General features: G+C 38.4%; 1 pseudogene; it reads right to left on the bottom strand.

Annotated features, from left to right (window-relative positions):
- Nucleotides 1-12,332: 12,332 nt before the first annotated feature.
- LOC100772878 lies at nt 12,333-13,047 on the bottom strand (annotated as a pseudogene).
- Between the last annotated feature and the right edge of the window lie 190 nt (nt 13,048-13,237).

The following is a 13,237-nucleotide window of genomic DNA, read 5'->3' on the forward strand; positions in this document are numbered from 1 at the left end:
CAGGAGATCAAACATTACAGTTGGGCAGTGCAATTCCCTGGCTATAGGACCCCTTAGGAAGGTAGGCTTACCTTAAACCATGCTAAAGAGATAAGAGGAACAGTTAGACTTTTAATGGGATAATGTACTTTTCCTTCCCAGAATTCCAGTTCTCTAGTCTAGTCCCTATTAGCTACCATGAGTTTCTGTTGTGTCTGCCCAACTTTTTTTTTCTTCTTTTTTGTCTTTTACTTTCAGATGCTAGCCACAGATAAAAATGCTTTCTCTCCTACTGTAGGCCTTTTCACTCATCTCTCAATCTCCCACCCTGCCATGAGGCTGCTTGTCCAACAAGTAGCTGACTTCTATGCTGTCTCAAGTCAGGAGACATGCTTCCCCCTTCCTCTTCTCTGTCTCCCTCCTCCAAGCGGCTGTTGGGATTTACAACTTGCCTGCCTTGGAGTTTTTCTTTTAAAATCATTTCAGTCTGTTCTTAAGTTTATTACTGAGACAAAGACTCCCAAGAGAGGACTCTGATTTTCCCAGTTTTGTGTGTGATTTTGGAAAACTCCCCAATATTTCTGGTAACACATGAGTGTGATATATAGACTGAATTCATATCTCTGTGATAGTATGTAGACTCTCTTGGGTATGTGTGCAAGAGGAGTAGAGCTGGCTCATATTGTAGTTCTAGTTTTAGGAATTTTGAGAACACTCCATCTTGATTTCCATAGTAAATTCACCAGCTTACACTCCCACTAACAGTGAATAAACATTCCTCTTGCCTCATAGCCTAACCAGTGGACATGGTAAACAACACATGCATGGACTGATAAACTCTCCACATACTAGCCCAGGGGCAGTTGGAGTGCATCCATGCGTGGTGTAGGTCATGGTAGAAAAACATTGGCCTCAGTAGCAAACAAAAAAACAAACATTTCGGAAAGCAGAACAGAAGGAGACTCTAGAGTCTGCTCCAGGGGGCTTGACTTCAGTGAAGGATTCCCTCCTTCCAGGATGAGTATAACTACTGGGGGCTGGAACCACAGTTCAAAACAGAGAAAGCCTCAGAATATTTGTACTGTGCTTTTAATAGCAGTACATTTTAAGGAGAAGTAGAGGGGACACACACACAGAGACAGAGACAGAGACAGAGACAGAGACAGAGAGTGAAAGAGAGACAGAGACAGGAAACAGACAGAGAAAGACAGAGGGGGAAAACACCACAGGGTAGGCACTGGTTATTGCAGGGAATGGGATAGTGCTAAGAAATGCTACAGAGGACTGACAAAAATCCATTTCAGTAAGAGTCTTGTTGAGTTGGAAGTTAGGTCATTCCAGAGGCAAACATCCCTCGCTGCACAGCTTATCCTGGGAGTTCAGAGGAAGTGCATGGAAGTGTATTCTATCATCTGACCTACAGAATATTTCTAACTGGGGTGGGGGGACTTTGAATCAGAATGCAGCAGTAATGTTCTGTGATATGGATATCTGGTCTGAGCTGTAGTTTGTGATAGACTATAGAGGCCTGGAAGCTGTACCCATGTGAGAGACCTGTAGGAAACAGAAGCTCATAGGGGTGTTAATGTCTAGACAACATAGCAGGCATATTGGTATAGTATGGGCCAACATATGTAGTGCTAGACATTCAGGTGTTACTAAGAAGTAACAAATGGAAGTTAAAAAGTTTCTACAGACCAAAGAACTCAATTAATTCAATGAGCATACAGTTTAAAGAAGGACAGTGGTTGCTAATTATAACTGTGACAGAACACTGATATCTAGAATTTATAAAGAACTAAAAACCCCTACAAATACAGAAAATCTAAAGCCCAATCTAGAAATAGACTAATGAAATGAAACTACTATATTCATGTTTTATCTCATTTCTGGGTCCTAGATATTCTGATATAAGTGAGGGTTTGGGGGAGGAAAAGGAATTGGCAGTAGGGGTAAGGAAAGGGAAATAAAGAGGGCATGGAGGTAGATATGTTCAAAGTGCATGGTAAATTAATGAATAATATTGTCTTTATGAAACCCGGTGTAATGAAGATATGCCTTTAACACAGAATTGACCTAACCAATAGCAGCTATACCAATGCTTAAAAACAACAGCCAGTTGGGTATGACACAAACATCTCAGTTATGTGAAGTATGTATTGTCATCAAGCCTATGAGTAGGTATATAACTAGGAAAAAATACAATGAATATAAAAGATTAACTTAAAAATATATAAACGTATTATTTGGTAGACTAAAATAGATAAAATTCACCTATAGTAATTGTTAGCATAATTTCAATTAACATAATCTCAGATAACAAAATGTTTTCAGTATTAGATTTTTGACTTAAGTATTTGTTTTTAACTGAAATTAACCTCAAATAAAAAGCAATAGATAAATGAAATAAGAATAGCTATGCTAACTCAATAAATTTACTTTCATTCAGAGAGAGAGAGAGGAGAGAACTTACAGGCAGATCCTGTCTTTGCAAAATTCAGTGCAGACAAGTGTCTGTATAGGATCTGTCAAATAAATCTCTACTTAATGCTTAAGTAGGTAAGAAGACTGCATATTTCAGTTGTTCATTCCAAAAGACATTTTATGTACATTAAGAAAATAAATGTCTAAAAATACAGCTCTGTCTAAATTGCATGCCAACATTTAATTTCTTTTAACCCATCTATGTCACCTGATCGACACAAGTCAGGGTTTAGATTTCTGCAAAGAAGAATTAGAAAATCCTTTACCCTAGAGTGACCTGTGTGAAGCCTTTGGAAGCTGTCAACTGAGTACAATTGGAAGGTAGAATCTGGGTCTTAAGGCTCTAGTGATCATCTTTTTATGAGGTAAAGTCCAGGCAGTCCAACTGGTGAATAATGGGAACAGACTACCTGGGGTCTGTTTACCAATAATGGTTTCGAGATGGTGAAGCAATATGTTGACATTGACACCATACATTTCCCACCAAGTTACCCACCTACTCCCTACATTAGCATTGGGATTTCCAAAAGTCCGGTTGATGAGCACTGTGTTAGGCTGCCTCTAAAAACAAAGAAACTGTCATTCACTCTTTGTTATTTATCATGTTTGGTCATTCAAGTAGTCTGCCTTTTTCAATAATAAGAGAGAATTTTAAGAGCCGTGTCTCTCAGAAGTAAGGGAGAAATGTATGTGAGAGAAAGTCCCGTATAGAACCTTTCTCTCACATACTTTTCTCCCTTACTTCTGAGAGACACGACTCTTAAAATACTCTCTTACTACTGTGGTGAGGTGGTCTGTATTTCCTTATTATTATTTAAGTCCAAAGAAATGAGAAATATAGGAAATTCAAAAGAAAAAATAAACAAGTCATGCAGAAGAGAAAATGAGACTTGCAAGATGCTAAACGTTTACCTTTAACTACTCACGGTTGCAGAACAGCTGAGGAAACAAAACCAAGTCAGCTAAAATGTAAAGAATGGCAGGAACTGAAGGGTTGCTGAGGTAGAAATAGCCCAGCAGCATTTGTTTTGGCAGAGTAGTGAACTAGGGAAGGCACTAATAGTTAAGTTGGGTAAATGTTGACTTTTATAAAAACCTATCATCTTATTACAGGAACAACAAGAACTGTAGGAAAACAAAGTTCATATTGACTCAGTTACTGAAATTACTAAGCAAACAGAATATGTATTTGAAAGCAGCAGTAACATGGTTTTGATGACTGCCTTGGATAAAAGGAAGCCGTTTAAGCCTGTTTGGGGTTCTGGGGCTGGTTCCATTCCTCAAGGTTGTTATCTTCACTATCCCATTCCCCTGTCCTGCTGTTCATCGAGAATCTGTCTTTCCCATTACAAAAGCAGTTTGTAGCAACAAGGAGCTCAGTGGTTTTATAGTCTTGCTGAGTAAATGAATTCATTTTCAAATGCTCAAAGTACTCTTTCTTAGGATTGCTTTTACAATCTTGTTTGTTTTCCTATTAGTAGATATAACCTGCCTTTTGTTTCCTACAATGACAGGCTTTTGCGCCAGTTCTGTCCCACCACCTTCTTTCATCTGTGACTCCATTCTTCTGTCTTCTGTTTCTCACATAAGCTGCTCATAGGTAATGATGATGCTCAGGTTCCCATAAAAGACAGAATTCCACCCCAGAAGAGATTCTTGATCTGTTTAATCTGCACATTTTCCCTGATGATGGAACAATCCGAGGGTAATTTAATCTTCTAAACAGCAAAGCTGTTCCTGAGTGCTCAGTGTTGCAAACTAAAGCAATGTTTGCAAAATGTTCCATTTCGTTAGGGCACTAAACAGTGCCAAATGTGGAAATCAGGGTAGCTGATGGCTTACTCAAAGGAACAGCTTAGCTAAGCATTTCTGACTGTGTGACACTAATTGTCACTGAGCTGAACGGTCCTATGAGATACTTGGATCTTATACATACCGAAAAACTACACATACATACATACACACACACACACACACACACACACACACACACACACACACACACACGTGCAATTAGAATGAAATACAAACAGTTGTTAATGTAATTATAGTGAAATTATGAACAAAATTATTTTTCTACTAAAATGACTTTTATTGAAGCTTAAAAGTATATAAAGATAAGAAAGTTTATCATACTGATCATGGCAGTGTGTGTACCTTTAATGTTATCACTTAAGAGGCAGAGGCAGGTGTGTCTTTATAAGTTCTAGGCCAGCCTATATAACAAGTTCTCAGCAAATTAAGGCTACATAGTGAGAACCTGTCTCAAAAAACAAAAAAAGATTTATACAATCCAATAAAAGCATAACTATCAATGATTCTGATTTATTGTATATATTTTTTTAACTAGTAAGAAAAATAAACAACCCAGTAGAATGAAGGACTAAAATCATGAATAAATAACAATGCAAAATAAATCTGAATAGGGTATACACTAAAATTTCTATTGTGGCCATAATCATAGATACAATTTAAGATATTTCACAAAAATTGGGTCATCATATCCATGTTTTAATCTAAGATATCCAATTTGATTGTCTTGCTTAGAAAGGTCTATTATAGGAATATTATGCAACAGTATTGATGACTTCTGTAACCCATTTTATTCAATTTTGGATATATCATTTGTCAGGAATTAGTTTCATTGATGATAGATATGTGAATCTATTTGCACCCACACTGACTATGTAACAAGTTTATGAATAATGGCCCTGTGATTTTAAATAAACGTATTTACCCATATGCACTATGGTCCCCATTTTACCACGGCTCAAATGCAATTTATTCCTTTTTCCAATTTTATTTAACTTTTATTATGTAGAATTTTATACAATGTGCTTTGACCATCTTTATCCACTCCCCTCCCACCCAACTCTATATCTTTTTTTCTTTTTATTTCTTTTACCAATCAAGGTCAATGTATACTGACCAAATATTCTCGGGTGTGTGGTCTTCCTCTGGAGTATAATCGATGTACCAGGGCCTATACTTTTAGAGAAAACTGACCCTTCCTCTCCCAGCAGCTTACAGTTGCAAATAGCTCCATAGTGAAATATATATATATATCACATCTAATCCCATACAGATCTACCAGGCCCTCTAACACAAGAGAATGATAAAATTGATCCACTATTGATAGGAAGTATGCTGGAGGCCTCAGAATTTCATTTCATTAAAATATCCTATTCCTAATTGTTTCTTGTAACAGAATAAATAATAAAGTGAATCATCATCTGGTATAAATTCAGCAGTTTCAATATACAAAACAACTCTTTCCTTGTACTGTGAATCAGCAACTATGTTGAGAGGTTCTGTAAAAATCCATTAATACCATGGACATACCATATAATTCTTACTTTTGGGCATAATCATAAGGGCTTTGAGCCACTCTACTTAAATTTTCTGATTTTTAACCTGCCTTTCCTGATTTATTTGCCTTAGTAGAGAATGTAGCAGCTTTTGCTATTACTGTTCCCTGTACAATGAGAGCAAGGATCCAGTTAGTTCTCTTTGTAAGATTAATTCTCTTGCTTTTGGGATATTTGTTGTTAATCTCTCCAAAAAATTACTACAAGCTCTTTGACAAAGTTCACTTTCTGCCCATAATTTGTCAATTTCATCATTAGTAAGAGGTACTACAATTTCTGTTTGGTCTGTTTATGCTAACTGATGAAGTCTCACTTTTCCTTTTAGAATCAACTCAGAGACCTTTTCCATGTAACTTTTTAAATTTTTTACTCTGTTTGTGTGGTAAAAAGATCCATTCTAAGATAATATCTTTCCTCTGCATTAATATTCCTATAGAAGAATGCTTAGAGGGTAAAATAACCAAGATGCAATCAAGCTCTGGATCCAAACGATACACATGTGCATCCTGTAATTTCTTTTCCACCAAAGCTAATTCTCTCTCAGCTTCAACCGATAATTCTCTTGGACTGTTTAAGTCCTTGTCACCATCTAGGTTTGAACAAATTACTCAGTTCATCATTTTGTACCCCAATAGTGGGTTGTAGATAGGAAATAACTCTTAACAATCTTTGAAAGTCATTAAGAGTCAGCAATTGTTCTCTAATTTGCATCTTTTGGGGTCTAATTTCTGTAGACCTATTTTATATCCTAAATAAATAATAGAACCTCCTCTGCATTTTTTCAGGAGCAATTTGTAACCATCAACAAGGCAAAATTTTCTTTACTTCTTCAAACATTTTCTCTAAAATGTCTACATTTAAATCAGCCAGTAAGATGTCACCCATGTAATTGTAAACTATAGATTGGGAAAATTGCTTGTACCAATTACAATAGCTGTCACACAAAATATTGACACAGAGTGGGGCTATTTAACATTCCCTGTGGAAGATTCTTCCATTGATATGTCTTAACAGGCTGAGAATTATTTTAAGTAGGCCCAGTAAATGCAAATTTTTCTCTGTTGTTTTCTTGTAGAGGTATAGTGAAAAACAATCTTTTAAAATCAATAACTATAAGAGGCCATCCTTTAGGTAATAAAGAAGCAAAGGAAGTTCAGACTGTAAAGAGCCCATTGGCTGAATCACCTTATTAACAGCTAATAGATTGGTTACCATCCTCCATTTTCCAGATTTCTTTTAAATAACAAATACAGGAGAGTTTCGAGGACTGGTTGATTCTTCAATATGCTGAGCATTTAGCTCCTCCTGTACCAGTTGTTCTAAGGCTGGAAGTTTCTCTGTTGTTAAAGGTTGTTCCTTAACCCATACTGATTTGTCCATCAACCATTTTAAAGATAGGGCTGTTGGTGCCTTTGAAAGCTGTTGTGCCCTGTTCTTGTATAAGCTGAATGGTCAGCGACTGTTCTTTATAAAACCTTCTACTATTTTCCCCAGAAATATATGTTAACTTATGGTTTATTTATGAGATTGGAGGAATATTAATCTGAGTATTCCATTGCTGTAACAAATCATGCCCCCATAAGTTTATTGCTATGTTAGTCACATATGGCTTTAATTTTCTCCTCTGTCCTTGACCTATACATTCAACCCATCTTGCGCTCTGGTTTTACCTGAGATAAAGTTCCAACCCCTAAAAGCTGAATATTTACCTCCTGAAGAGGTCAATTTGGATGCAAAGATTCTGGTATAATTACTATGATATCCACATTTGTCTGTCTCTTGTTGACCTACATTCATTTGCCCAATGCCACACCTTCTGCATAATCCAGAAGGGAGAGATGTTCTATTTGAATTATGCTTAAAAAAACATTGTTCCTAAGAATGCCATGCCTACAATTCCTTTTTAAGTGACCTTTTTGCCACAATTAAAACACCTGACATTTCGATTTTTCTTCAAATCTCTGGAAATCATCTCTCTCATCCACACATCATCTTGGTCATGAGATTCAATAATAGTTGTATCTCAGATCCATTCCTCCAAGGGTGCTGATCTTGCTTTTAATGGCCTAATTTTGCATTGTGCATCAGCATTTTTAAAAGGCAGAGATTCAATTATTATTTGTTTAGATTCTGAGTCTGGTATCATTCTATTTACTGCTGATGTCAGTCTTTGTAAGAAATTGATAAAGGCTTCCTTTGGGCCCTGTATAACTTTAGTAAATGACTCGATTGTCTTTCCTACTTCTCTAAATCTGTACCAAGCATCAAAGCTGCTGTGTGGCATAAATCCAGGACATGGTCATCATGCCTTTGTACATCAGCATAATCTTCCTCTCTAAGAAGTTAGTCTTGGGAGATTTTCATACCTCTAGCCCTTGTTCAATGGTCTTAGCCTCATCTTTTCACCAGATCTTCCATTGTAATTGAGGACCAGGCTCCAAGACTGCTTTAACCACATCTCACCAGTCTCTAGGGATAATTCTATTACAAGTAGACCATGAGTTTAACATCTTCTTCAGAAAAAGCAAATGCATGCCACATGAGGCTATGGCTTCCTTGAACCTCCTTAAATCTAACATTTCCAGGGGAGTCCATTTAACTCTTGCTCAGCCTTGAGGATATATGTCATTTGGCAATTCCTGTAAGGTGACTGGATAAATTAAATTTGGTTGTCTATCTATTCCTCTCTAACCTTATAATGCAATGCTGAAAATGGTTCTCCATTAAATTCCCCTGTCTGGGTCTGAATATTTCTATGATCAGTTTTATTAAGTTTTTCTAAAATTTGTATCTTGGCACTAATATTTTTTTCTTTCAGATTTTTTATTTGAATTAGAAACAAGATTGTTTTACATGACAATCCCAGTTCTCTTCTCTCTCCCATCCTCCCCTACCACCACCACCCCCAACTAAAACCCTACCTATCACATGTCCTTTCTGCTCCCCCTGGATGGTGAGGCCTTCCATAGCGTGTCGTCAGAGTCTATCATATCCTTTGGGATAGGGCCTAGGCCCACCCCCATGTGTCTTGGCTCAGGGAGTATTCCTCTATGTGAAAGGGCTCCCAAAGTCCAAACCTATGCTAGGGATAAATACTGAGCAATTACAGGAGGTCCTGTAGATTACCGAGGTTTCCTCAATGAAATCCATGTTCCTGGAGTCTGGATCAGTACCATGCTGGTATCCCAGCTATCAGTCTGGGGAGCAAGAGTTCCCTGATGTTCAGGTCAGTTGTTTCTGTGGGTTTCATCAGCCTGGTCTGGACCCCTTTGATCTTCACTCCTCCTTCTTTGCATCTAGATTCCAGTTCAGTTCAGTGATAAGTTGTGGGTGTCTCCTTCTATTTCCACCAGGTGCTGGATGAGGGCTATTGGGTGGTATACAAGTCAGTCATCGATCTCATTATCAGGGGAGGGCTTTTAAGGTAGCCTCTTCTCTGTTGCTTAGATTGTTAGCTGGTGTCATCTTTGTAGATCTCCAGACATTTCCCTAGTGCCTGATTATTCTGTAAACCTAAAATGTCTCCCTCTATTATGGTATCTCCATTCTTGTTATCTTCTATTCTTCCCTTGACTCAAACTTTCTGCTCCCTCGTGTCCTCTGCATCCCTCCTCTTCTCCCCTACTCATTCTCCTAGCTCCTTCCCCCTCTTCCCATGCTCCCAATTTGCTCAGGGGATCTTGAACCTTTCCCCTTCTCCAGGGGACTCCTTGTTTACTAGCTTCTCTGGCAGTGCAGATTGTAGGCTGGTAATCATTTACTCTATGTCTAAAATCTGAATATGAGTGAGTACATACCATGTTTGTCTTTTTGTGATTGGGTTATCTCTCTCAGAATGGTTTCTTCTAGTTCCATCCATTTTCCTGCCAATTTCAATATTCCATCGCTTTTTTCCCCTGAGTAGTACTCCATTGTGTAAATGTACCAAATTTTCTCTATCCATTCTTTGGTAGATGGGTATCTAGGCTGCTTCCAATTTCTGGCTATTACAAATAGTGCTGCTATGAGCATTGTTGAACAGATGTCCTTGTTGTATGAATGTGCTTCTTTTGGGTATGTGCCTAAGAGTGGAATTGCTGGATCTTGTGGTAGACTCATTCCCATTTTAGTCGTCATACTGATTTCCAAAGTAGCTGTACAAGTTGGAACTCCCACTAGCAGTGGAGAAGTGTTCCCCTTTCTCCACATTCTCTCCAGCATAAAATGTCATTGGTGTTTTTGATTTTGGCCATTCTGACAGGAGTAAGATGGTATCTCAAGAGTTGTTTTGATTTGCATTTCCCTGATGGCTAAGGATGTTGAACACTTTCTTATGTGTCTTTCAGCCATTTTAGATTACTTTATTGAGAATTGTCTATTTAGTTCTGTACCCCATTTTTAAATTGGATTGTTTGGTGTTTTGAAGACTAGCTTCTTGAGTTCTTTGTATATTTTGGAGATCATTCCTCTGTCAGACGTGGGGTTGGTGAATATCTTTTCCCAGTCTGTAGGCTGCCGCTTTGTCTTGCTGACTGTGTCCTTTGGTATCTTGGCACTAATATTAACCAACTTTTTAATTGATAAAACAAAAATGATAAAGCTGATGTTTATAATTGACATTTTATAAGTCCCATCTAAATTAGTTATCCTCTCATTTAATTGTTCCATTTTCAAACTGTCCATCATATTATCATACAGAGACCTAAATCCTTCCATTATAATAGTGTTTCCCATTTTTTAATGTGGGAAAATCTTTCTGTTTTAATTAATTCCTCCCTTTAGGAAGTCCCAATTGTCTTACCAAGTCTGATGACAATGTCAGTGAACTGTGAGGTGTAGCATGTCTGATCCTAGAACTAGCTTGTAACTGTGAACTGAGAGTGGCAGCCTGAGGAGAAGGGGTGTAGGGAAAGCCTGAAACATATGGTAGAAGGGAGAGAGCTAGCTGTCTGAAAAATGCACACAGGACTGGACAAAAGAAGCATGTGTGGTGGGGGCTGCCTGAAGGCAGAGCCAGCTGGTCTAGGGTGGGTAATTTCTGTGGCATTTGGAGACCATGTACCTCTAGAGTATAATGCCTGTGGAGTTTGTTGTAGAGAGGTGGCAACAACAACAAAAATTCCAAACTCATTTATAGGATTAAGGAAAAAGAGAGAAGAACCTAGTCAGCTGAGAGGTGACTCTGGTGTGAGCCCTGCATACAGCTCTGGTGATAGTGGCTGCAAAGCCACAGGCAAGTGGCTTTTTGTGTGTGTGTGAATTCATGCCTTTAAGTTGAGCACCAATATGTAACACAAGTTCTAATAGGTCTTAATAATAAAAGCCCGGAGTCAGATATAGAGGAAAATGCTAAGAGATCAGAGAGACCAAGGAGAAAAACTACAGCCACCTTATCTACTCAACTTCCCAGCCAAAAATATACTGAGCTCCTGTCTCCTCCCACCTTATCACTTCCTCTTGCCACCCAGCCAAATCACTTCCTGACTATCTGTACAGACCTTCAGACAGATATGGTTAAGCAGTGGCTAACTCTGCCCTCTGATCTTCAGGCAAGCTTTATTTGTTAGAGTATAACATGATATCACCACACTTAGGTTAGCATATATGTATGTGTGTGTGTATGGAAGTTTCTATATGGCCCCTCATATGTCCCTACCTAATAGGTCAAAAGCAGGCCCCCCAACAAGACAATGCTGGTGACAATGTCTTTCCATTTTCTAATGTCTTCCTCATACTCTTCACAGATTTAAAATTTTCATTTCAGAGGTCTTTCACCTTCTTGGTTAGGTTTGTTCCAAGATATTTTATTGCCTTCCAAGATCCTGGAAATGGCATTATGTACATAATCTCTTTCCCAGAATGTTTGTTTCTGGTGTATGGAAAGGCTCCTGATTTTTGTAAGTTGGCTTGGTATCCTGGAACTATGCTGAAATTATTGTTTATACAAGATTTCTGGTAGAATTTTTGTGTTCTATGATGTATAAATGTCATGTTTAAATAGGGATAACGTGGCTTCTGCTTTTCTTTCTGGTGTCTCTTGAATATCCTTCTCTTGCCTTATTGCTTTAGCTAGTCCTTCAGGCACTATGTTGAACAACAGTGTAGATAACGGACAGCCCTGTCTCATACCTGGTTTTAATGGGATAACCTTAAGGTTTCCTCAATTTAGGATAATAGCTATGGGATTGACATCTATAGCTTTTATTATAATAAGGATTGTTCCATACAGTTCAACTCTCTCTAGGACTTTTATCATGAAAGTATGTTAGGAAGGCTTTTTCTGCCTCTATTGAAATGATCATGAGTTTTTTTCTCTTAGTCCATATATGACTTATTACATTTATGCACTTGCATACATTGAATAAGCCCTGCTTTTCTGGCATAAAGTCAGCTAACTACCTGGGATTTGTAAGGTCATGTAAGGTTATTACTTATTTTTTGTTTTTTTTTTTAAACAGACTGGATATGAGATTTATTACTGAACATGATTTGGTAGGGTGTAGGAGAGCACTGTGGAAGCTCTCAGGAGTGCAGGGCTTGCCACTTGTCCAGGGGACCACGATTAGGGATATATTTGACCCCACAGCCATCAGGAATGAGCCCGTTTCTCAGCAACCATGTCTTGAAATTCATCTGCATTAAACTTGGTGAAGCCCCATTTCTTTGAGATGTGGATCTTCTGGCGGTTAGGGAACTTGAACTTTGCTCTACGAAGAGCCTCAATCACATGTCCCTTTTTCTGCAGTTTGGTGCGGATGGACATGATGACCTGGCCAGTGTGAACCCTGGCCACTGTGCCCTGGGGCTTCCCAAAGGCACCATGCATACCCGTCTGGAGCCTATCAGCTCCAGCACAGGACAACATCTTATTGATTCAGATGACGTGGAAAGGGTGGAGCCTCACTCGAATATGAAAGCCATCCTTGCCACAACTCTTTACCATGTATTTGTTGGCACAAATACGGGCTGCCTCTAGAGCTTTGGAAGAGAGTTGCTCATATTCATCTGACACCATGTGCCCACAAAGTGGGAATTCATCAACTTTTGCCTTCTTGCGTCCCAAATCAAAGATGCGAATTTTAGCATCAGGGACACCTCGGCGGAAGCGAGACTTTGGGTACAGTTTGTTCTTACAATATCGGTAACACCGGGCAGGGCGGCGGCCGATGATGACTATAGGATCGTCTGTGGCTGTAATGAAATCCGTAGTGCTGGAATTAAAAGTGTGTCCCACCATGTCCAGAAAAATCTGCGTTTTAGAAGAGAGCCTACTACTGTCAATTTAATATATGAGAATATTTCCTAACTACATTGTAAAACATGTCCTTATACCACAGATCAGTAGTGCTCTCTGATCTTTTCATCTAGGAACTTCCTTTTTATTACAAATAGAGACTATTATAGAGAACTCTAACAGTCTCTAATGC

The sequence above is a fragment of the Cricetulus griseus genome, chromosome 2, assembly GCF_003668045.3.
Source record: "Cricetulus griseus strain 17A/GY chromosome 2, alternate assembly CriGri-PICRH-1.0, whole genome shotgun sequence".
NCBI lineage: Eukaryota > Metazoa > Chordata > Mammalia > Rodentia > Cricetidae > Cricetulus > Cricetulus griseus.